This window comes from Pelmatolapia mariae, linkage group LG14 (assembly GCF_036321145.2).
Source record: "Pelmatolapia mariae isolate MD_Pm_ZW linkage group LG14, Pm_UMD_F_2, whole genome shotgun sequence".
NCBI lineage: Eukaryota > Metazoa > Chordata > Actinopteri > Cichliformes > Cichlidae > Pelmatolapia > Pelmatolapia mariae.
Window position 1 is genome coordinate 20,971,112 of NC_086239.1, and position 26,263 is coordinate 20,997,374.

General features: G+C 38.9%; 1 protein-coding gene across 3 annotated transcripts in view; it reads right to left on the bottom strand.

Moving 5' to 3' along the window:
* The window catches only part of grik4 (glutamate receptor, ionotropic, kainate 4), a 342,449-nt gene that overhangs the window by 253,618 nt on the left and 62,568 nt on the right, over positions 1 to 26,263 (bottom strand). For all 3 annotated transcript variants that reach the window (XM_063492892.1, XM_063492889.1, XM_063492891.1), the window contains one exon: positions 344 to 526. The gene's annotated coding sequence lies outside the window, so the exon portion shown is untranslated. The remainder of the gene's footprint in view (positions 1 to 343; positions 527 to 26,263) is intronic.

Genomic DNA, 26,263 nt, shown 5'->3' on the forward strand with positions numbered 1-26,263 from the left:
AGTAGACTACTGTAGAAAAACAGATTTTCTCTGCTATATGGACACTTTGTTTAAAGGATGCTTCTGTACAAGTTTCTTATATTTGGGGACAATAATCACATGTGATGTGCAACTTTAAATTTTATTGGAAATATGCTCACATTTGTGAACTTTTTTTAATGCAAAATAAATATTGACATTCGTCAAGGTGTATCCCTCTTACACACCCTACAGCACACAGATGGCAAAAAGACCTTAGTCTAAACTCATTGTCATTCACCATTTCCTCTCTTTCCTTTACTCTCCGCGCTGTCATTAAACAGGGCAGGTGAGTGGCGGCTGATTACCAAACATCTTTTCCTACCTTTGATCTCCTGAGGTGTGGGGCTCTAATCCATCTTGCAGCACAGGAGGCTGTCTGATCTAGGTGGTTGTGGTAGCCACTTAGCTCCTCCTCATCTCACATACACATATAGTATGTGCCCCCGGCTCTTGCAGAGGGTACACACACAAGGAAAAGAAGATGGAGCTGCTACTTACAGGCACTCTGTAAGAGAGAAAGGGAGGGGGAGAAGAAAGATACAGGAAATATGAGTCAGAGGAGAGAAAGAAAAAAATGAATAGGTTTATTTGAAGCGCATACACACAGACCATAACCAGGTAATCTAAGCCTTTAAATTGCACAGGGCATCAAAAGATGTATACATTTTTGTTTTTTGTCCTCCTCAGGATCCTTAAGTAACTACATATTTTCAAAAGCAACCACATAATGCATTATAAATCAGGTTTCTGATCAGGTATCTCCCTTCGCAGTCCAGATATTAATGCTGAGGACATCCATTTATCTCGCATACAGTAAGTTTGAAATCTGCACAGTTTCAAAGTTCACAGTCCCAATTTGCTGATGGTCTTGTTTTACTGTTTGTCCCTTACTCAGCTAGATCCCCTTCCTCTTTATAAAGCACATCCAACATTTTTCACACTGTCACCGCACATACTTTGAGCAGCTTTGGGAGTTCATCAGCATTCAAAACAACACCTAGCACCCAATATTCCAAGACAATTTTCGCAGTAAATGAGAAAGCAAATGTCACTTCAAGATGAACATTAATCTCATGTCATTGCATTTTAATGGCACCCTTACTCAGGGGGGAATTAAACCTCTCCCCAGAGATCAACCCCAGCGCTTTGCACCACAGTGAAATTGTCCTCTTTTGTTAGCAGATTCAGTACCTGCCATGTCAACTTTCAGCACACACCAACTTACCATGCTGCCTTTGAGTGAACATAAACATCAAGTCATGGAGAGCACTTGCTGAAAGGTACATTTTCTTTGTCATAAGCAGAGCTTGCAGCAGTCCACCTCACTGTGATTGTCAAAATTCTAAGAAAATTAATTATAAACAATCTGACAGACAGTACTGCATTCAAATGACCTTTGTGCACACTTCTTTTTTTGGCTGCCCACCATAGTGGATCCATTTCCATCTCACCTTATCGTTAGCATTGTCCTCTATCATTCTAACCCTTTGCATGTCCTCTTTCACTACATCCACAAATCTACTCTGCGGTCTTCGTCTTTTTCTCCTTCCTGGCAGCTCCATATCTGACATCCTTTGTCCAAAATATCCACTATCCCTCCTCTGCACATGTTTAGACAATCTCAGCCTTGCTTCTCTAACTTTGTCTCCAAAAGGCTAAACCTGAGCTGTCCCTCTGATACACTTATTTCTAATCTTGTCCATTCTGGTCACTCCCAATGAAAACTGCAGCATCTTTAAACTCTGCCACCTCCACCTCCAGCTCCGCCTCCTCTCTTTTTGTCAGCCAAACCATACATCATAGCTGGTCTCACTACCATCTCGTAAACCTTCCCTTTCACTCTTGCCGCCATCCTTCAGTCACAAATCACCCCTGATACTCCTCTCCACCCACTCCACCCTACCTGCGCCCTCTTCGCAACCTCTGCTGTGCACTGTCTGTTAATTTTGGATGGTTGACCCCAGGTTTTTAAACTCTTCCACCTTCACTTCCTCTGCTCCTTGGATCTTCACTGTTAGAAATGCCCTATGTGCTCACATCTTCCAAAAGTGGAATGAATGGGCCTGTGTCCAACTATTCTAACATTTGGCCATCTGGGCAAAAACATCCTATTATACAGCCAATAGAAAACAATTTGGTTCTGGTAGTTTGTCTCTTGTAGATTTCATATTTTGCCCATTCCTCAGTAGGAACGCTCTACTATATAACAGATACTGCTACTGCGCAATGATAACAGACAAAGAGAGATACTGGGAGCACTGCTACTCCACCAGCTTAGATTTGTCCTGAAAGTCCTCCGGTGGCAAAGCTATTTTACAAAGATGAATCAATTGTTGTGCTCAAAGCGATGTTTCATTCGGCCCGGAAATCCACTTGTCTCTAATTACTTGCAAAAAGTTTGAAAGAATATATGCATCTTATGCATGTAGCTTTAGAGTATTATAGTAGGAGCAGAATAAAAGGTTAGATCAAATGAATATCTGGAGCTCTTGGAGGGGATGTGGGATAAATAGTAATAGGAAAACTTTTGAAGTGCTGACATATGTAAAGTTTCAGCAAAAATGATATTGTTGCTGAATGTTCCTTCGCCCTGCTCTCCCCTCCGACTCATTCCACTCCCTCTTCCTCCTTTTTTATTTCTGTTCTTTTATCTGCCTTAAAGCTTTAGGCTGCTGTATACAAGCCAAAGGTACAGAATCCATTTCCCACAAAAACACTGCCCAGAGGACTCAAATCTCTATTGTACGACCTGCCCTACATTGAATAAACTGGGCTATTGCTCTCAAATGTCATCATGTGGAGATATTTCACATCATGTACTGTGGACTGTGGAATACACTAAATTAAAACATGAAATAAAGAGAACTATGTTCTGAATGCTTAAAAGTTAAAAGGTACCAGAACTACTAAGAGCTTCCCATCAGTAAATTTGATTAAAAAATAAAAACATGTGTTTAATTTTATATATTTATCTGACTAAATCCCCTGAGATAAACATGTGTGCAAATAGCTACACCATGACACGTGCATATAGTATGTTAAAAGAATTAATCCACCATGTTTTGGTGGAAAAATGTTTGTGAGCGGTATGCTTGTGATGTAGTAAAAACACCCCTGATGAGCAAGCTGCAGGGTGTATTTTAAAATATACACAACCACTGCAGAGCAAAAGCTACATTATGAAAAGACCTTATGAAATTGTTCTCATGTATCTTGGACCATCTGCACAGCAAGATGATTACCCTTAGGCTTCAGTTTTCCTGCACGTTCTCAACTCTAAATTTGTAAGTAGTAATTGCAAAAACAGTGGGTAGATAAAGCTCGCAGAAAAAAATGTTCAGAAACATACTGAACATCATAAAAAAAACATGTATATTGTTTAATTAGGAAGTTACAAAGTTACTCGATCCATCCCTTTCTATAACCCCAAACCCAAATGACCCAAAGGCAAGTCAACGCTCCCGTGGTAAAGGTTTATGATAAACATGATCATCTCAGCATATCGTAGCTGTGGAAGAGCAAATAGTGGGTGATTTATCAGCACTGAAAAATAAGCCTCACTTTTAAACTGATCTTTATTTTTACCACAAGAAAAAAAAATCTATTTCAGTCATAATAAAATTAGTAATGGCTGAATTCAATTGAGCCACTTATTATTATTAATATTATTATCATTACAAGTAACATCTGTGCTGTTTCTGCATTAGATTTTGCAAAATGTCAACACTATTTTTCTCCCACCTATTTAGGAAAATCATCATATCTTATGGAAACAAACAAGCGAACAAACTGCTACTTTTATCCCACTCTAACTGCAGTTGCAAGAGTAGTTGCAAACTTGCACCCCAAACATGTACTTATATTGGTGTGTGGCTACCTCAGTGCAATTTAAAGTGTACTCATACATTTTATTTATATCCTGTAAGTCAAAGTCACCCGAAGTTTTTTTTAACCTTACCTTCCTCTACAAATGAGAAGCTGTCCAAACTCAACTTGTAAAAATGCCCTCAAAAAGCAGTTTTATGATAATTTACCTCTGAACATGTTTTGAGCATTGCAATAGTACATGACATATGCAGATTGATATTTCACCACAAAATCAATGCAATATGAAAAGGGCAGGAGAGATGTATGGATTTTTCTGTTTTTGCTTTGGCACGATCATCAATCCCTATAGGTGATCAGGGAAAAGGGGAGAAAAAGGGAAGGATGAGCGAGAGAGCCGCTAAAAGTTGCTGCACTGTACCCACTACAGTGCAGTAAAGCGACCCACCACTCTGACATTTGTTTTAGCAGAAATCATTGCAGCAACAACTATGATCAAAATTTCTAACCTAATGATTTTAGGACATCCTCATGTAGGTTTGGGCAAAAAGCAGGCACACGTATTCTGAGTGTCTGTACCTGAACTTTTAATGAACTCTTGTGGATGTAAGCCTAAGATGTTATAAACATTTTCACTTTGTTGTGCGGACTTTCCCTTCACCCTGTAAACTAGTGTATATTGGTTTTAATGCTAAAAGGATTGGATGATCAAGAGAAAATTACTGTGTTAATCACTTGTGTGTAATTTTGCATTGCAAAGAATATCAACGTGACCTAATTTTAGCTTCTAATTTGACAAATTACTCTCTCATCTTTGGGTGTTTTGACTTTTGGCTAAAAATAAAAATAAAATACCAAAGAATAGCTAGAACAAGATAAGATATTTTATTAGTCCCAGCTGTTATTTGACTTTGACCAGAAAAAAAGATCATATTAAACTCCTGTAATGCAATAAAGAGCAAAACAAAAAAACAAACAAACAAAAAAAAAACAACCCAAAGCTTCATAACAGCTAGTTAGTGATTCTTGGCGTTTTAAAATGAACTGAGCTAAATTTCAGTCTGCAAATGCAAAGATAGAAGACTTTCAGAATAAAGGTATCAGTTTATTTGGAAGCAGACACTCATAACTGGACCACTAGAGAGCACTACTCTGGATGATATATCACAGACTGAATTTAAAGCAGTAAATCAGGAGAATGATGCATCCCCTAAGGCATTTTTTTGTTTTCTAATGTTTATAACTTTGAGATTCTTGGTCTGCCAGTCAGCTTGTGGTCAGATCTGCCAACTCTGTTCTTAATACTGAACTCTGTAGCTTTGCCTCTAGTTATGAAGGAATATAGCTTCCTATCGGTCTGTGCCATGACCCCAATTGGAGAGCCATATTCAATGCAACACACAGGAGAGATGAGAGGCGGCAGGAAGCTGCCCAGGCTGGCTGCCGGGGACAGATAATGCTTTTAGAATTCACGAGCTGTCATCACACCGTCCCCGATACTAACCCATCCCACTCCTCTTCCATCAACCCCCAGGTGGCAAAGGGACATTAGGTGAAAAGTTCTACGCAGCGATACCATAAATATGCAGGCATGAAGAAACAAATCCTCACCGTTTTAGCTAACAACCCACACATTACTGTGTACTAAATATGGCACGGTTCAGGCAGGCAAACAGATTTAATCAAAACAAAGCCGTAATCCTTCCATTGTTTATTAATCTAGCGGCCAGAACGTTTTTGTCAACATTTTCAGTGACAAATTTCTGTAAGAGCTATGTATTTTCACAACTGCATCTGTTAAAGGCAGAAACTGTGCACAGAGAGTGAAATAACAAGAAACACTGGTAAGGTAAAGCAGTACAAATGGAAACTGGGTGACAGACACTGAGGATGGCTGGTGTAAAAGAAACTGGGTTAGTCTACTGGTGATTAGGTATGCGACCATGTTCATTCTAGCAGGATACACTTGAACTGATACATTTTATGGCCCATGCCTTTTTGTAACTTGGCCAATAAGTGGAAGATATTATGACCGACTGGGCCTTACACAGTCAAGTCACAGTCATGCTATGTGAGGTGCATAGAAGTTTAATGGCTAACACCTTCTTCAGCCAGCAGAGGTAAATAGACATGTCCTTCTAAATAAAGTACTGGCTGATAATGAGAATGACACACATGCATGAATTTAAAGAAGTTTTAAAGAGCAACGCAAACACAGCAAACTTAGGAATCTCCTTTGGAGCACGTGTCACCCTGGTAGTTTTATGTAGCAGTCATACCCATATGGAAAAGAAATAGAAAAAACTTATAAAAGACTTGCATAAGATGTGGCCTAGTTCATATAGTGGCCACTTTCTCATTACTTTCACATATTGTTTTAGTAAGTATCCAAAACATACAAGTTTCATTTATATAATTTTTCAAGGGGTCTTATATCTGTTTTCACTCTGTTTTCATACATGTTTCACACAAGACAGATACAAACTTTATAAAATTTATATATATATATCCTTTCCATATGAGATAGCTCAGGTCACTGTATTGTGAACCCTACAAATTTATATGACAAACTACACATCTACAGACCTTGTGACTCTGGTCATCATGTGATGTTGGCATTTCTAGTTTGGACCTTGCAATAAAATGGTGTTAACAGATCAGAGCATAGTCACTGGATGGACTGTGAATGTTAAAAAAAATGGTGACTAAAAGATGAACGACTGGGAGAGATGGTAAAAGTGTAAAGGTGTGTGACTGAAAGAACAAGGAAAGATGAAGCAGCAGGAGCAGGGAGGGGAGCTGGAGAAGTTGAGCAAGTGGCGAACTGCCACGTTGGGCATTGCAGGACAGAACAGACTCATTTAGGCGTCTGCAGTCGATGCTGCTGAATGGCAATAGTGCTTCCTCTGCTGCTGGTTTCAGGGACGTGCCCTGAGTGTAGAGCAGCCTCCTTCCTGTATCCTGCGGCCTTAAATCAGTTCTGCACTAGACACACCAATGGGCAGCTGCACACACGCTCTCTCCCACTGTTTCCCTCTCACTTGCTTTCTCGTGGCCAGCAGTGGTGCCCCATTTGTGCGTCGTCACCCCAGGCTGAGACTTAAGAAGACAATATTGATGCTGAACTTTCAAGGTAGAAAAAAAAAAATACTAAAACAGATTGAGTAACAGAGCCCACGGAGAGGTACCAGTCAATGGGGAACCCTCAAAAAGACATCCAGATATGACAGTGTCAAAGAGGAGCTTAGGAGCTTTCTCACAAAGCTCTAACTGATGCAATGCTATGGACATTTAGGAAACTGATGAGGTAGGCCTGAAGTGCACTGTCCTGCCAGCAGGGAAGGATTTCAGAGAGGCTTATTTGATCCAGGCAGCCAGCAGAGGCGGCATCCACACTACATGTGTGTCCCTGCATCTTGCTTCAAGGCAGATAGAATTACGAAAGCAACATGGCGATGAATCGCGTTGGGTTTTAAGCCTACCCGAGGACACCAGCTGTTTGTGAATCCTACAGTTGTGCATGTTCATTTATAATGCATGGCCTGGAGTACAATATATTTCCCTGAGGCTACACAGGTATATGCATAATTTACTAAATTCCATGAATAGCAGAAGGGGTACAGGACTAACTCGGGAAGAAAATGTTCTGTCAGAAAATCCTGTTGATAACAATGCAGCAGGCCAGAAATGTTTCAACAATTGTAAGAAAAAAAAAGTTAACTACATTTTTCAACATGATTCAAATTCTGCCTGGATATCCATCACTGAGACAAGAACATAGACATTTGAGTTATGACCACCGCACAAAACTAATCTTGCTGTCACAAACCAAAAAATGACCCATACCTGTTCAGACACATAAAACGTCCTGTTTTCTGAAAGACATGACAGATAGTGTTTCTCCTATTAATATGTCATGTTAGCTCGCGTTATGTCATGTTAGCCTATCTTGACTAAGTTTTAACTGTCCAGTGCAATCACACTGTTGACAACAACAGAATATGTCGTACTTCTCAACACTTCAATTTGCAAAATAAATCCCAAAAATTGTTCTGGTACAAGACGTCCTCAGCATCTTACATGCATCATAAGTTATGTGTACTTCCACACATCATCCATCACAAACAGGATTCTCAACAGGAACACCAAAGTATCTCACAGCCCCGTCTAAAGCTCTGCTCACTCGGTTGAAATATCCACCCATTATCCAATGGAAACAGGGTAAGAGGTTGGGTATAACCTGGACAGACTAGCTGTCTATGGCTTTCTCGCTGTTGGACCACCACCTCATCACCATGCTGCTTCTATTCAAATATATATATATGTTTCCTTTAAATTTACATGAAACAAATAGTTTTCCCATGTGTTCTTTGACATTTTGGTAATTAGATATTGGATATATATTATATTTTTAATATTGAGACAATATTGCATAGTTAAACATGCACCAATGATAAAACTATCTCAGTTCATTTCAATTGCCACAGTGAATATATTTCATTATCGTGTGTCTTCTCCTGCTCCCGGTCTCATCTCCCTTCTTATAAGCAATGATTCATTAGTGTCTTTGTGTGCCATAAGCTAATTTACACACTCCTGTGATCATTATGAGCTGCTTGCCCTAAGCGCTTCATAAAGTATCCATCCCTTCTATTGATCCAAGTCTGTCTGTTATTCAAGTCTCCGGGTGATTCCAGCTTTGTTTTCCAGTTTCCTTCTCAACCTGCTTGCCTATCACAGCCACACAGACAACACACAGTAATGACTCTTTGATGAGACGCTTGACCATGAAGACTAGCTGACACTGAGAAAGGGCCTTGAGAGAGACATGCTAGTGTAGGCCAGTGGCCGCAGTGCATTCTGAGTTTAATTTATTAATGTATAAAGAGTTCTCATGTAAAAAAAAAAAAAAAAAAAAAAAAAGGTCCTTGCGTTTGCTTGGGTTGTAAATTAAATCAACACAATCACAAATGCATGTGAGAGCATGCACGGACTTGTGGACATGTGACAGCTCAAGGACAAAACATTTATTATCAAACATAATGCTTATTTTACAGTTACAGATTGTACAGCATGGCCAAATACAACAGTAAAGAAAATAATTCAAAGTTCTAAAGAGCAAAAAACTTGTAATATGAATTTGATATTATGTCTGCTAGATAAGTCGTCACATATAAGTCACCGATGCCAACTATGTGCTTCTTGGGCTGTTTAGAGTGACGAGCTATAAACCTAAAATGGACAGAACATTTGCATTTCATCAAAACTGAAAACAAGCTGGTATTTAAAGAGTTAAATCAAATATTTGCTCGATTTCTCTCAAATATTGCAATCAATGGAGACAATATCATTGAGGCTTCAGGGTGTAATATTTCCTCTGTTCATTTTGTTTCAGTAAATTTTCATAAGCCTAATCTTTTTTGGTAAAATTGTCTTACCACGACAAGCCATCATTTTAATTATTATTTGAACCTTCAGGCTTAGACTGTCTGGCCTAATCTAAGCTAAAAATCAATCGTGTTGATGAAGTGTGGTAATAAAAATGTGTTTTTAAAAGCTGTTGTGCATAATCAGTTGTTTGGCTCTTCTGATGATCCTATATCCATGCCTTGGATCAAGTAAGTCAAGTTTCGCACTTTCGGCAATTGGCAGTTTTCATCCCAGTGTGACCTTGATGTTTTTGATTTAATGGAAAGTAGCTGAGATATTCGTTTCTCTCTGAATGACAAGTGCATAAAGGTTATTGTAACTCTGGTTTAGAAGCCATGAGGGGGGAAACAAATTGGGATAAACAAAGTTATATTTAGGAAGACAATAAAGGAAAAAGAACAAATAATGCAGTGCAGAGCAGGCTGATTAATCACATTTTATTTTCAATTATGATTTCGGCTTCCAATGATTACAAAAATAAGATAATCGAGAAAAAGTGATTATTATGCTGCATTCAGTTTTGCAATGATGCTATCCTTTTGTTTTGTGGTAAAAGCTCAGCCCAACACTTTTCTGTAGAGGAATGCATCACCATCCCTCTGCAAGAGCCTAAATTCCCCGACTGCTAAGTAAGTGAATTTGGGCATTAGAGAGCCACCAGATCCATAACCTGTAAGGTTTCAGGCATCCAGGCTGTTCTCCTGCTGTATCCCACACATGCACTCACCCAACTGCAGAGAGCGGGATGAAGGATGACTTGACCGTTTGAATTTTCTCCACACTATATCCCAGAGTCATTGTTTTGCACATGTGAACTTTCATATGTGTGTTCGTTTTTGTAATGAGGACTTTACGCAATGAAGCCCTACGTTATTATCCCTTTTTATGTAAACGTGCACAGACTGTTCTTGCAGAGACACTCTGATCACATCCTGCATTAACAAACTCACCCGTGAGACAATTGTCCCATTGCTTTTCTTTGTATATCACACTAATGCATGCTTTACATTTAGATGCATGTCTTTCACATGAAACATCCATTTGTGTCACTATAACAAATTTTCTTTGGTTTTTTCCCCTTTTGCAATCGTGATACTCAACATTTGTATTCATGCCACAGAGTGTGCTTAGATGATGGCTGTTTAAGGATTTCCATTCTCCATTAAAAAGATTAAATAACATGTATTTCCTTTGTATTTGGATAAAGGGAAAACAAAGGAAGTCCATCACCGGTTCCTGAATTCTTAATCGCCATGAGCATTCTTGTTCATTGATCAAAAATCAGTCTAGAGCAATTATTGTTCTTTCAGCTTATGTTTAGTAAGCGTGATTAAGAATGAATTTCCCCATATGGTCAGAAACCTAAAGAGCTGAGAAAAAGCATTTGCCCCCTTTTTTATTCATTCATTTACTTACTTATTTATTTGCATGTGCCACACTTACATGTTTCAGATCATCAAACAAATTGAATATTAGATGTAGATAATCCAAGTAAATACAAAGTTCATTTATTAAGGGGAAAATCTTTACACAAGTAAGACTGAAATTACTTGTGTAAGTGTAAGTAGCTTACTTTTTTTAAACAAGCTCTCAGAGATGTGACAGGAAAGAAAACCTCGTGTATGAGATTAGAGGTGAAGACATTACAGTTCACAAACAAAATCAGGGGCTCAAACAGAGCAGGACCAGCTGACATCCTGGCCTTGTTGCTCTCTTATTCGTCCGACCTAACTGGATTCTTCTCTTTTTCTGCCTCTGGTTCCCTGCCCGGGCTGCTAAATTCATCTTCTCACATCTCTTTCTATCCCACCCACACTTTCATGACTCCCATCCTCCTTCAGCCTCAAAGTAATTTAATAATCTCAGCTGTGTATTGTCTGGAAGTAATTGTTTTCCTCAGAGAAAATTAAATTGTAATTCATAACAGAAGTTTGTGATCTGCAGCTCAAACTTGGAATAAAGCCTCTGACAAAAATAAACAAAAATGAGGGGTTTTCAACACATCTTCATTTACCATTTTATCCACTTGTACCTAATCCTTCTTTCTTTTTTTATGCACCTGAACTACAAAAAGAAAAATAAAACAAGTTTGGGCCAGGAAATTTCTGTGGGCAAAGCACAGATCAGGAAATTAGAGTTGGAGTAGCGGATAAAACACAACACAGATTTAATGAATGTTTCATTTTACTTGAAAAGCACTTCCCAACGTCTCTTAGCAGCACACCACTGATTCAACTGAAAACATAGTAGCTGTGTTTAATATCCACCATCAAGCAGACTACTGACAAAGGCTGATGGAATAGGATCAATAACACGGTACCAAGCATGAATGATGAATTTGATGAGCAGCTGATAACAGATGTGCATAACCAGTGTTCACAAAATACAAAATACAGCCAGGCCTTGTTATAACTGGAGCAGGGGGTGGTAGGGAATAATTTAGGAGTATTGAAAAATAATCACATAAGTGAGAGTTTTGCTAACTTCATGTTGATAGTGTAGGACAAAATTAGCGCGTTTTTCAAACATTTGATCTCTTCTATCTTCCCACAATGTGAACCTGTTAATTAGAAGAAAAATGATAACAAAATATTAGTTTTGAAGAATGTTCATTCAGCAGCTTGTTCCAGCTCTATTTTTTCTTGTCAGACTACACAGGGAAATCAAGCAAAAGGAGAAAATTAAAATCTGTGTAAATAAAGCTTTCCGATCCCACGCCGGTGGCTTGTATGTATATCTTTTTCTGAGTGTTCTGACATGAGATGAATATGCCTTTCATTTGCTTGCCAAAGTAGAATGAGGTTGTTGTCTCCATCAATCACCCTCTACCCGAGCAAGCCAGCCATCTCTGGCGCTGCAGGATTGTGCTGATCTAAGGCCTCAATCAGATCAGGTGCACACTGAGCTGCAGTGATTTCACCTCAGGACACACAATGATTTTTACCTTCATAGGCAGCTGATCCACTTTTTTCTCCCTATGCTCGTCTTTCCTCATGGCATGCACAGGGCTATGAGAACAAGCTGTTTTCTGAGGCCACTGGCTCCCGCTGTCTACTGTCTGCTTTCAGGTTTTAGCCATGCTACCGGCAGGGCTCTAGGAGAAGCTATGGTACTACATCGGCTGGTCGACCAATTTTCTCCACAGACAGAGTCAATAATTTCCCAATCCACTGACTGGATTTGTGTGAAATTTGTGACCTTACACTAGAGAATAATCAACCACCTATTCTCAAAGAAATAAGTACAGTGTCATGTTTTGCTGTGCAGGATGTAGGACCTAAAAGCAGGACTCACGGAAAACGAAGGCGTGAACTAAAGGAGGCAGCTTTATTTAACACCAACTAACAGAGAACTTAAACACACAAGCAAGACAACAAAGGAATGGGGAACAGGTGGTAACACAACTGGGACAAATCAGACCTAACGAGACAAGGGAAGCAAAATCAGTCATGCTGCACACAGGACAGAGACTATCAAAATAAAACAGGAAACACAGACCGAAACTCAGACTCAGGACACACAAGGGGCCTATTAGGGGTCTAAAAGGATGAATCGCTATGATTTTTTACAATCCCTAAGTTTGGCTTTGGTGTTTTTGAGTGAAACATGTTTAATACATATTTATCCGCAGCGATACAAAACTGTATTAACCTTATGTTGAACACCTTTCTCAGGTCAAAACTGTGATAAATGGTTTTTCTTATACCCAAAGCTGATGATGCTTTATTTACACTTAGAGAAACTGTTAGCATTTTCACAGACATGTCAGTATTCTCAAAAGCTGAACATGTCTGTGAACTTTAACCCTGATTATGTACTCAAACTAACATGAGACCATAGACTTAATAAAACATGGACATAATATGAAACATGTGGTTTCAGAGAAAAATGGAGCCAATGTCGAACTACCTTTGATATGAAAGAAACCAGATAACGATAGCTGACCTTTGTAAATAATTGCCGGATCAGTTTATGAGTTTATGAGTAAGTCTGTTTTGTAAATCTTAGCCAGAACATGTTTCAAAATAAAGGATTATCAGTAGTGTGCTCTCTCTGGTTAACGATTTATAAATGATACGATTTTAAGGCAGTTTCAAAGACACACCTGGCCCACTATTGTCACATTTGATTTTTTGAAACCAAGATGGAGGTGGTGAAAACACTAATCTATCAACACAAGTCACTGCATGACTTCACGGCAGTTATGCCCATGTTTTATAGTGCCTGCACAGGCCCTGAAAAAAGTTCTCCTTCTACCTCCCAGCTTCACTGTGCTGTGCTAAATATACTCACTGCCACATAATGATGATTCCAAAGGAATAGGTATTCGGAAAAACCTGTCAATTAAAGTTGCCTCTAACTTTAAGCAATATCAAAATCCAAAATAGTTATAAATAATTCACCCCACAGAGAGCAAAACAGGTTTTTTTGCCAGACTATAAACATGTTAATGCCGTTGGTAAAGTTGTGAGTCTGTTGGGATTTACTCTCTTTTAGAGTCAGCCTCAAGTGGCCATTGGAAGCCGTGGAAGTTTTGACATAACTGCATTGACTTAGATTTTCAACCCTGGAAGCTGCTGCATGCTAACAAGTAACCTGAACTGCCAAAGAGTCACCAAACAAACAAATAATATATAGGTGTGTATTAAAAAGGATATAATTTAAGAATATAAATACATATGCATGTGCTTACCCACATATACATTTATACACATATATAGTTACAGATACAAACTCACTGTAATGCACATTGCGTGCAAATAAATACAATTTTAAGGAATTTGATGGACAGCAAACATGAAAAAAGTCACGATTTACACTAGAAAGTAATCATTGTAAAGCTCTGTGGGTTGTAAAAGCAAAACTTCTCGCACCTGTAGATCCAACCAACATTTTTCTATTAGAAACCCTACTTGGAGGATCACTGTGAAAATCAAATTTAACTCTGGGCTTGACATTTCTGATATTTGTCCAGTTTATTATACAAGTGTAGTCTTTGACAAGAGGCCATGATTTTTCCTACTTTATGTGCCAGCGGCCCCTTTCGTGCCCGCCACGGCAGCAGCTGTGATGTCTGTTGCTTGGACCTCAATACAGCAGGACATCAAAACACCTGCTCTTACTATAACACATGGCATGGGACAGACACCCAGTACAGAGCCTGAAGGCATTGCTCAGAAATGGTCAAGCAGGAATGGTTTCCTTGTATGCTCTAAAACCGCATAAAATCAGATCCACAAAACATGAATTGAGTCGTTTCTCAGCTAGTTGAGAAAAGCCATGTTAGCTTCTTTACCGCTCTACTTTAGCGATTAAAGGGGATGACACCCAGGGAGAGACAGCTATCACACTCCGAGCCTGTTCTCCCAGCAACACCCCCTCCTGTGGCTCCTCTGCTGTTCTTTCCTTCCCTCTGTTACAGCCGTTGCGACTACTCAGTGACTTGAATTTAATCAGCCTTCATCCAAACAGCGCGGTGGCCCCAAGCAACAATGGCAGAGTGGGGAATTTGTGAACGAGAGGAACATGGTCCGATTTCTAATTATCAAAGCAGGGCGAGACAGACAGCGCTAACATTGTTGTAATGGTCAGCTTCACCCAGAGCGTGTGTGTGTGTGTGTTTGGGAGAAAGAGGGAAAAGATGAGACTGCCAAGTGGGGTGAGGCCAAGGCCAGTTCATCTTAAAATTCCAAGAGCTGATGAAAAAAGAAATCAAACTCAGTGACTAGAACGTCATCATCTCTCCTATTTAACAGGCTATTATCTCACACTTACATAACATACTGCCCAGAATAATGAAAATAATAACAATTCTGCAACACACAGATTTCTTCTGTCTCATTCGTACTTTTTAACCTTTCTTAAAATCATCAAACTGACCAAAGCCTTGTGTATTTTATATCCTCTTTGCTATATGAACCTTACATTTTCATATGTAGTACATTTCGCTCAATTTCTATCAGTTTTAATTGCATTAGCCTATACTATGTTTACCTTATCTTTTTTTTTATACAATGAAAAGCCTCCATAATTCCTATTTTACATCCCATCAGATAAATGGTAAACATCCAAAGCTGTGTTCATTAGATAGCATTTTTCAATGTTTTTACTTGTTTGCAAACTTTCATAATCCAAGAAATGTGTCAAAACACATACAGGAAAAAAGAACAACCTGTATGCTTTAACCCCCCCTCAAAAAAATTTACATAAACATTTGAATAAACATGATAAAAACAAATCTTCCCAGAGCGAATCCACCGCAATAATTGCGCTGAACGAGATAATGGCGTGCTGCCTTTTTCATCCTGTTTGAAATTTAAAAACAGTCTGTAGAATCTCTGAAGTTTTTCAGCCTCGGATGTAGAGGCGTTCTGCTGACTGCCCCACAAATGAAATTCATTGGAATCTCCACCTCTCCAAGACTTTCACAGCCACTCCATCACATTATATGTGATAAATAGTCCCACTCTCCTGAAAAAATTCTGTTGTTTGAAATGCCCAATGTTTCATTTTCCTGCATTTGCATGACATCAAGTAGATGGATGCCATAACTAAAACGGGTTCATCAAGGCTGGCTGCCATTACTGTATAAGAATGTAAATTTCTTTTGCGACCATCGGAGTGGGCTGCGTTTGAACAAAACTGCATCCTGTGGTCTATTCCCTTTAAATAGCGACATGCCCCAGATCACCTCATCAATCCATTGTCTGCATTTTCTAACCCACAAGAGCTTGATGAACAGCTACGTCTCCAGTGGACCACATTTATTTATTCAATTTGTGCAGAATTTTGAGTAGGAGAAGCTGTTGTATTTATAATCTTTGACAGTTTCAATGAGGTTACATTATTTTTAACTGATCATTCAATTCAGGTCAATTCAATCTTATTTCTATAGCTCCAAATAACAGCAACAGTTGCCTCAATGTGCTTTATAGTGTAAGGTAACGACCCTAAAACACAGAAATGGAAAGAAACAGATACGTGTGCTGATATCATTTCTTCAATTCAATACTCTGAAATTAAAGACTGTCCTGTTATAGCTTGTGATGGTTTTCATCATCAGTGTCAGTGTATGTGGGTGTGCAATTTAAACATGTCCACATAACCCTACACTGTACATGAGAGATGAGAGCACAGGGCTAGGACTTACAGTATAGCATTTAGTTAAAAGCAACCATTATTTTTGCCCTTGCACTTCATCAGTAAGGATACTGAGTTAGTTAATGTATTACTGATAGTGTGCTAGCTGAAGGGTAATACGTACATATCGAATGGCAAGTATTGATTTCATAATCGCATATAAAACAAGTCCATTAGACATCTTCTTCCCTGTTTATGTGGAGATCTTAAATTATTTCAGTTTCAAAGTTCAGATACTGTATTCAGAAAACTCTTGTCTCTCACACTTGGCTCCTTCTTACACCCACCTCTCTTTCACTGTGTCATTGTGCTCTCTCTGTACTTAAAGTGCCCATTAATATCTATAACATTGGATACCATCCAATTTGCTGCCACGGGAACAGGATTGAACTGTAGACTGCACCAGTACTGCACTCACATTGAAAGTCAAATTATTTTCCATTACAAGACAGGGAAACTGGCTGCCATCATGAGATTAAAAGTTATGGCATCATGAGCCAGTCCCATACAGGATTTTCACTTTGATCCTGCTTTCATTCAGTCTGATTATTTCTTGATGATAATGAAATAGTCGGCCATATCCCTGAAAAAATACTTGGGTGACATAAAGTTGTATTTGACTGTAAACCTAACTTAATTTTCTTGGATATAAACTGGAATAAATTGGGTATCCTCTATCAGTTTCTTTTTTAATTAGTGATAATTAAAAAACACACTGGATTTCTTTGGGTCGATGTTTTACTAGCGCAATTGCAACTGGGCTTTCTTTAATGAACAAATGAAGGCTAATTAGAAATAAGTGCACGCTGACTGGGGGAAAGTAGAGATGGCATACAGCCTTTCTGCATAATGAACATTCAAGAGCATTTAATGCTACAGTCGCAGCTGGGAAAACAGTGTTTGGAGAATGTAGCAAGACCAAAATTATTGTGCAGTCAACTCGCGAGCTTGCTGCCTTTGAAATGATTGCTTCAAAGACAGGGACCAGGTCTGTGACTGCGCACGGTCAGTTGCAACTGATAAAAGTTTGCTGCATCAACACAGCGTTAAAACGGCAATAAGATGGAGACATTCTGCTTTCAATCTGCTCTTAAATTGTCACTGAATGGGGTCAGATTGGCAATTACATGCAATCTGTTTATGATAATATGGTAATGCAAATTGTTGTGGCAAAAATGACAAATCTGTTGCTGTCTTTTGCAAATCTGTTACTGTCTACACATGCAGAAATTCCCAGATAGGTCGCCTCCCACCAGGCAACCTGTGCGATTGGTTGAGGGTGTTGCATGCAACCAGTCGGCCATCACAACAACTTGAAAGGGTTAGGGTTATTTGGTTGCCAGATGCAAAAAATTGAGTGAAATCATTGATTTATCCTAGTCGCAAGGACGTTTTTGTGCTATTTTTTTTATTATTTCTAGTATAGCTGATCCATAAAATACCTTTTACTTAGAAGAAAACAGTTGCAGTTTACATTTAAGTAAAATAAGATAGATAGTTCACATATAAGTACATATACAACGCTGGCCATGCCTGGGTCTACACAGACAAACAAATGGGCAGACACCTAGGTCCCTTGAAACCAAATATTTCATCACAGCCGGTGACCTCACTACAAAGTACACCTGACTAAATACAAAAACAAGTAACGCATCCAATAGAGGACTACGACTAAAGCAAACATCACATACCTCTAGGATTTCACCTTGACATATTTCAGGGCCTGTTTTGTTTACCCAGGGAGCCACTTGCACTTGCAAAGCCATTACCTGATGTCACAGTGGAGAAAACAACAGAGGGGAACAATAGCTATCCAGCCTGTCAGAAAAGAAAACTAAGACGGCTTATAATGCAGGTGAAATGCAGTAGCAGCAGCAATTCTCTTATATGCTGAAATGTTACAGCTGCTACCGGTGTGTGTGTTTGTGTTTGTGACTGAAAAGGAGCATAAAGATTTGAATGAGAATAATAACATATCAAACAGCATGCACTTAAAAACATCAAACCTTTCATTAGCAATGATTAAATGCTGTTGTTATACCTTTGCAATGCTTAGGGCTCGATGTAAATCCGTTGACTATAATTCAGCTCATTGAATTACAGCATAATTATGATCATTTGCGATCCTACTTATTGAGAGCAGAATGACCTTTTACCTGAAACCATTGCCTCTCATATTGTGCTGTTCCTTGACTTCCACCACCAGTCTTCTGTTTGAGTTTGATATGTCCTTGGCAGCCTTGATTATTTTTCTGTGAACATTTTTCTGCCTGGACTATTATTCAGGCTTTGGCACAAAAGAACAAAATTTATGAAAAATGATGCTACAGTAGAAACCTCAAAAGTCACCATCGCGATATAAAAGCTGACCTTGGAGCCAAATTGAGGCGTGTTCTAATTCAGATGCATTGCACTGAGAATAACACTTCTGTGGAGTGATTCATTCTGCATCACACATCTCAGACCAACTTATAGGACTGTCTCTTTACGTGCCTATACCTGTATCTAAGTGTTATTATGATATTTAGGCTCAAACTAAAGTTAAAACAACAAAAATAACAAAAAGTCTGAATGTGAACAGCTGTGTCTGTGTAGAGGCGCTACATTACAGCCTCTGTCTTCATTGAATCTGCATTTTATTCACAGAGATTTTAAATGACTCAGGTCATTTTAAATTTATCATTCGTGCTACCAAATTCAAAGTTAAGGTCAGAGATTAACATTAAAACACGCATAAATAAGATGCTTATAAAACATGTAACTTTAACTTTAATTCTAGATATTAGAACTCTACCCAAAACATACTAATGATGAAATGAAATATGGGTTTTATGAAGCGCCATAAAAAAGTGCCTTTATAAGGTGGTGACCTCCAGCCGAGTGTGAAGCAGTGGGAAAGACAATTAGCACCTCCAATTCTGAGGGCATGTTTCTCAGCTGGAAAAGGGTGGCATGTTTCTCAGCTGGAAAAGGGTGGCATTCCCTCCCCGGGTCAGGGATGAGTTGCTGCCCCAAGTGGAGGAGTTTAAGCATGTCTGGATGTTATTCACAAGTGAGGCGAGAGCGGAGTGGAAGACTGACGGACGGATTGGGGCCATGTCTGCAGTGATGTGGACACTGTACCAGTCCGTTGTTGTAAAGAGAGAGGTGAGGGTAAAAGCAAAGGTGTTCATTTAGCGGTCGATCTAGCGGTGCCTACCCTCACCTACAGCCATTAGCTACGGGTAGTGACTAAAAGAATGGGACTGCAGATACGAGTGGCAGAAATGAGTTTTCTCTGAAGCGTGGCTGGCCTCTCCCTTCCAGGTGAGGGTGAGAAATTCAGTCATCTGGGAGGGACTCAAAGTAGAGTCACTGCACCTCCATATCTAAAGGAGCTGGCTGAGGTTTAGGCATCGCATTAAAATGCCTCCTGGAGGAGGTGGCTGACGAGATGGATGGATGGATAATGAAAAGTTCATAAACAACTGTTCTCCACCCACCTTATTTTACAGAAGAGGGGTGATAGAAGTGAAGTAGACCTGCACAAGGAGATTAACTGGAAAGGAAACATTTTGATCAAAAAAAATATATATATATGCTCATATTTTTAGTTCATTGATGAGAGCCTTGATGAGAGCTTGGCAAAATTTTCACCAGCTTCATGTGTGCTTTGTCGCACTTGGTGTAATTCCCTTCTTAATGTCTTTTAGATGATCAGCTGTGTTGTGCCAAAGTACTGTTGGCATACAGCTAATTATAATCAAAATAATGGAACTGCTCAAATTTGTAAATGGAAACAAGCCCATGACTAATTTATCATGTGATTGTCAATCAGTCTGTAAGCTGGATCTCAAATGAGCTCTCCCAGGGAAGCCAGACCAACAACTTCTCCTCTAATGCTGCAGAGGAGAAGTTCTTTTAGAGTTAGCAGCCTCAGAAATTGCCAATTAACAGCACCTCAGATTAGATCCCACATTAATGCGTCCCAGAGTTCACATAGAAGACACATCTCAGTTCAGAGGAGACTATGTGAATCAGACCTTCATGGCCAGTTCGCTGCAAAGACACAACACTGTGTGAACCCAGTAAGAAGAAGGATCCCGTATGGTAACAAATGATATCTACATGATTTGATTCAATCAGGGATGTTAATTCAATAATAAAAATAATATTGTGATGGCAATATGAACTGTCATGAATAAATATTGTAGTGTGTGTATTAGGTATTCCATTCCTAGACTTTCTGCCTTAATACGTGCATGTATATTCTAATGAGTTTGAAAGTCTATATTTTGTATGACCACCTTTATTCTTCAACACAGCCAAAACTCTCTTAGGGAAGCTTTCCTGTAATATCTTTAAGTTGTTTTCAGGAATAGTTCTCCAGGCTTCTTGAGGGACTTTCAAAGCTCTTCTTTGGCTGTTGGCTGCCTTTTTTTCTCTGTCAAGATGATCCCACACTGCTTCAGTAATGACAAGGTTTGGAGTTGGGGAGGCCAATCCATGACTGATAATTTCCCAGGTATGCTTTTACTGCATTGGCAGTGTGTTTGTGATCATTGTCATGTCAAAAATAAATGTTGTTTCCAACCAGATGCTTTCCAAATTGTATTTCATGGTTTATCAAAGACTGATGATCTCCAACACCACTGTCTGAAATGCAGCTCCAAACCATGACAGAGCCTTGATCTTGTTTTGCCTCCCCCCTAATTGTACCTGAATTGAAGTTCATTTGAACCAAAAATGTTATATTTTGAAAAATATCTTCTCAATTTCCCTTTCTTAAGAATGGCTTCAACACAGCCACTCTTCCAGCTAGGCCTTTTTTGATGAGGCTTTGGTGAAGAGCAAACTGATCAGCTGAATCTTTCAGATCCTGTTTAAGGTCTTGGTTGGAGTTTTTTTTTCCTATTTCTTAAGGACATGACTTTTGGATCCTGTTCAGCTTCTGTAGATAGTATTTTAGACCTGTCATGTTAGAGTACCTGGGTCATTGACCTAGTGTTTTGTTTTTTTGGTGTTTTGGAGTCTTATTTATTCATTATTATGTTCATGTGTATCTTATATTTCCTAGTTTAGTTTGCTCACGCTCTTGAGTTTATTTAGTGTTTCTAGTTTAGGTTGTCTTTGTCTGTGTCCTTCCCTCAGCATTCCCCCAGTTAAGTCAGTTCTGTCTTCATGTTGCCTGGTTGTCTGTTTCTCCAGTCATGTTTCCGTGTGTCTCTCTCGCTCTCTCTCGTTCCTCGCTCTTTTCCCTGGGTTTCGTCTGTCTGCGCCCCAGTGTGTGTGTGTGTGTGTCTCTGCTTCCCGTTTTAGTTTGACAGTCTCTTGTCCTGTGTGTTCCATGTTCAGCTGTGCTTTCCCTGTCTAGTTTGGATTCTGTTCAGCTGTGTTCCCTCCTGTGGTTTGTTCCCTCATTTGCCCTCATGTGTATTTACGTCTGCGATCTCCCTCATTCTCCGGCTGTGTGTTCCACCTGTTTGTTTAGTTTTCCTGTTCCTCTCAGTTTCCTTTCGTAATTCCATAGTCCAGCAATAGAGCTGCTTTTTAAATTTAGTTTTGGCTGAGAGTGTGCATTTTGGGTCCTCAGTCCTGCCAGCCTTCCTCACACACTACATGCCACATCACTTCTTCTTCTTTTGTCCTGTATTAAACCAAAGTATAATTCATTTATTTATTATGGCTACTATTAATAAATAATGTGTGTCTTGAATTTGTTGGTTGTGGAAAATCCTAAAAATGGCACTAAGAGAAATACAATAGCAGGAAAAGTTCTCAAAATAGTGTTCAAGCCTCACCATCAGCTATTTATAGTCCATTTTCTGACATAGCTTTTATAAATGTATCTATATAGTGGAGATCTATAAACTGCAAAACTAGCACCGTTACCAACACTGTTGATGTCCTCCAAATTCTCCAAAAATATGATGCTTTTATTGATTTTAAGCTGGCAAGAATGACCTTGCCAAATAACTCAAGACAGAGTGAGCACAAAGGAAGTTACTGAACCCATCAGTAGAGGCTCCGTAGTACTGTACAGCAGCAGCCATTTCAAATAATTTGTTTGCTTCTACTCACCCCCCTTCAACAATTCTGGCATCTTTGCTCTTGTCATTATTTCAACCACCTAGTGAGCGAATCCCAGACATTTCAGATCCGCTGTGTACTTAAAAGCTTGTCTGGAATTGAATTGTGAGGAAGGAAGTCATAGCTATGAGATTCCCAGTGGTCTAACAAGAATCTATAGCCAATTGAATCAGGGGTGAGAACCAAATCTAGTGTATGTAAAAAATCAGTGTCATTGGTTTGGAAAGTACTCTTGCTCCCCTGAGAAATGAAGTATTTAAATGGACAGGCTTAAACACCTACTGCTTGAACTGGTTAAAGTCAATAAACACTTTCATCTAATAAAGTCTGCATTTCACCTTCAAGCAGCAGGTAACAGAGATAAAGACTGAAAGAGACAGACAGAACAAGCTGGGGGGTGCGCAGATGAAAACAAAAATCTGTGGCACTTCAATTTAGCAAGAAGAGTGTTTGATTCGAAAAAAATACATTTAGGCCACTGAGACTTTGGTTTAGAGAAGAGAGTTTAGTGTTTTAGCAATTCAGAAAAACTGTAAACAGATCAAGAATGCCACTGAAAAAAGTTCCCTGTCCTCAAACCCTCGATCATCTCCTATCCCTTTTTATGTTGCCAAATAATTCTACATCATGGTGTGGAGACCAAACAAAGTAAGCAATACTATAAAATTAAATCGAAGTAACCACACTGAAATAATCCCCAAGGATAATGAGATTTTACAAGTTAATCTGCACCGTGACTTCTGGATTTTACACTTGGACAAAAATATGGCAGTCACAGCGCAGTGAGTGTTTGCAGTAAAATGAGTGTTATGTTAATTTTAATTGTGTTTGTTTGCACATCAAACAAAAAATAGATGTCCAGGGAATGGACAATTGCTGGTTACAGGAAAACAGTGCACTGGCGACACCATCATATTATCACATTACATCAGCATATTGTGTACAGATGGGTAATACTGTGCATACTTCAATATTTAAAAAAACAGCTGGTTGGAAGAAAATCTTCATTAGATCTGTAACTTTACCTTTGAAAAATATTGATGCATGATTATGTTATTGTTCTACTCAAGGGCAAGCTGGTTATTAATACTTTATAAACAGTCGGTCCACTCTAAGGTAACTGCTTTTACTGAGGTATAAATTAACATTAAAGAGGGAACATCCGATAACAATTCAGGTGTCTCCTTAAATTGTTGTCAGAAATGCATTCTCTCTTCAAGCTCAGTTGGCATGACAAATTAAAGTTTAGCAAACCGCAATATTGAGACTGAGCCAGGTTCACTTCAGTCATTCGCTGGTTGAGTCCGTGCCAGAACCTACCAAAACAATAAAAACACCCTCTAGAGCTGGCATGATTAATAGATTACAGATACCTAATCACTGATTAATCACTGATTAAAATTTATCTTTTTTAAAAAAAAAAAAAATACAAATTCTTAAGCCACAGGATTTACTTCTAATGTTTGAATATGCTTTGACTTTAGACAATTTGTTAGACAAGATTAAAGTTGTGTCAGATTTTACTATTTTTGACATTTCAGGGGATTTGTCAAAAACTACTCAGTGAGATGTTGTGTATCTTTTACTCCACTATATCTGTTTGACAGTTGTAGTTGTTAAAATCTGACTGGATAGCTTAGGAAAGGGTGTCTAATCTCGAACACCCAAAATACTAGATGTGTTTAGGTTCATGGACAGGATGCACAAACTCAATGTTTAACAGTGGAAAAACAAGGGAAATACTTTTAACGCACGTTTTGATGTAAAATCTTCACAAATATTTTTAATGTTGTGTAAAAACGGATGCTTCTCAGTAAAACATTTTGTGAAACAGTTCTGTTTTTGTCTTCTTTTATCCTACACCACTTTTTTGGCAAGTATTCTCCGGCAGGTGAATAAAAGCAGAACAGCATGAGTCTGAAATTCAGTACTACTGCAGGAAATTGTTCAGCAGGACAGAGCACCACATACAAGCGGAGGATCAGAGCCGAGAACTGTTGAAACAGGTGCTATAAGAAGTCAATGAAAGAGGGAAAAAATAAATAAGTAAATCATGTTTCTCCTCTTTTGTGTAGTCGAAACACTACCAGAGAGCTGACCTTTACAGGTCGCCACAGTGTAACATGATTTTCCGAAAAGCTCTAAAATATAAAAATACCTCGACAGGATTATATATTGATCAAGTGTTTTTTTAAGCACTGTATTGTTTTACTTTATTTGTAACTTCATTTTTTTGTGTTCTCATAAGTAAAATTCATTAGAAAACTGAATTGGCTCATTCGCTCTGGCTTGATCCTTCTCTGATAAGGAAAGATCAGAATATACTTCAAATAATAAAAACTGAGACGAAAATAGGAACCACAAAAGAGCGACAGGTTATGCAGATATCTGTTAGTTCAAGTAATTAGAAAGAAGGAGAAAAAAGGGGAAAAGTAAAGAACAGAATCAAAATAATGAACCTTAACTATACTCCATGTTGTCCTGATTAGTGAGTGACTGAGATACTGCTTTTCAACAGCATCTAAAAATGGTTATACTGTTTATATCTCATTTTAATCCAACCACAATCATGGGGAAGGCTGCTGACTGGACAGCTATCCAGATGACAATCATCCACAGAGGGTCACTACTGAGAAGGCTGCCTGTTCATAGAGTGCTGTATTGATGCATATCAATGGAAAGCTGACTGTAAGGAAAAAGTAAGGTAGCGAAAGGTGCATAAGCAACAAAGAGGACTGCAACCTTAAGAGGACTGTCAAGAAAAGTTTATTCAAAAACTTAGGAGTGAAGTGAGGCTGGTGTCAGAGCATCAAGAGCCACCATGCACCACTACAACTGTTGCATTCCTAATATCAAACCCCTCCTATACCGAGGACAATGTCAAAAATGTCATACCTGGGCTAAGGAGAAAAAGAAGTAGACTGCTGATCAGTGGTCCAAAGTATTTTTTGCATTTCATTTGTAAGTTAAGGTCCCTGATTCTGGAGGAAAGGTGGAGGGAAACATAACCTAAAGTGTTTAAAGTCCAGAGTAAAGTTTCTGCAGCCTGTGATGATTTAGGGAGTCGTGTCCTCTGCCGGTGTTGGTGTTGGTTGATCCACTGTGTTTTATTAAGTCTCGAGTCAATGCAGCCATCTACCAGGAGATTTCAGAGGGCTTTACTCTTCCATCTGCTGACAAGCTTTATCAAGATGCCAATTTTCTTTTCCAGCAGGCTTCAGCACCTGTCCACAGTGCCAAAACTACTACCGAATGGTTCTCTGACCATCTTATCAGTGCATCTGATTGGGCAGCCAACTTGCCTGACCTGAAGCCCTCAGAGAATCTGCAGAATACTGTCAAGAGGAAGATGAAAAAACACATACAGACGACTTGAAGGCTGCTATCAAAGCAACCCCGGCTGTAGTGACACCTCAGCAGCGCCACAAGCTCACTGCCTACATGTCATGCTGCACTAATGCAGTAATTGGTAGTAATGGAATGTAAATTTAACATTCTTTGCAGAAGCCGGACATTTTTGCATTGCAAATCCTTTTTTTGATTGATATATAAAAATTCTAGTAATTCTAATAATTTGAATTCTAATAATGGGTACTGGATACTGGAATTGTCATAATATTAAAAAAGGTTTAAAAAGGCTCACTTTATGTGAAATAAATGGACTATGCGAAAATCTATCCATCTATCCACTACATGTGTGTGGCTGCTGTGGAACCACTTCTCTGTACCTGCATGTTTCAGTCTCTCCCCTGGGTCCCATCTCAATGATCCAGGAACA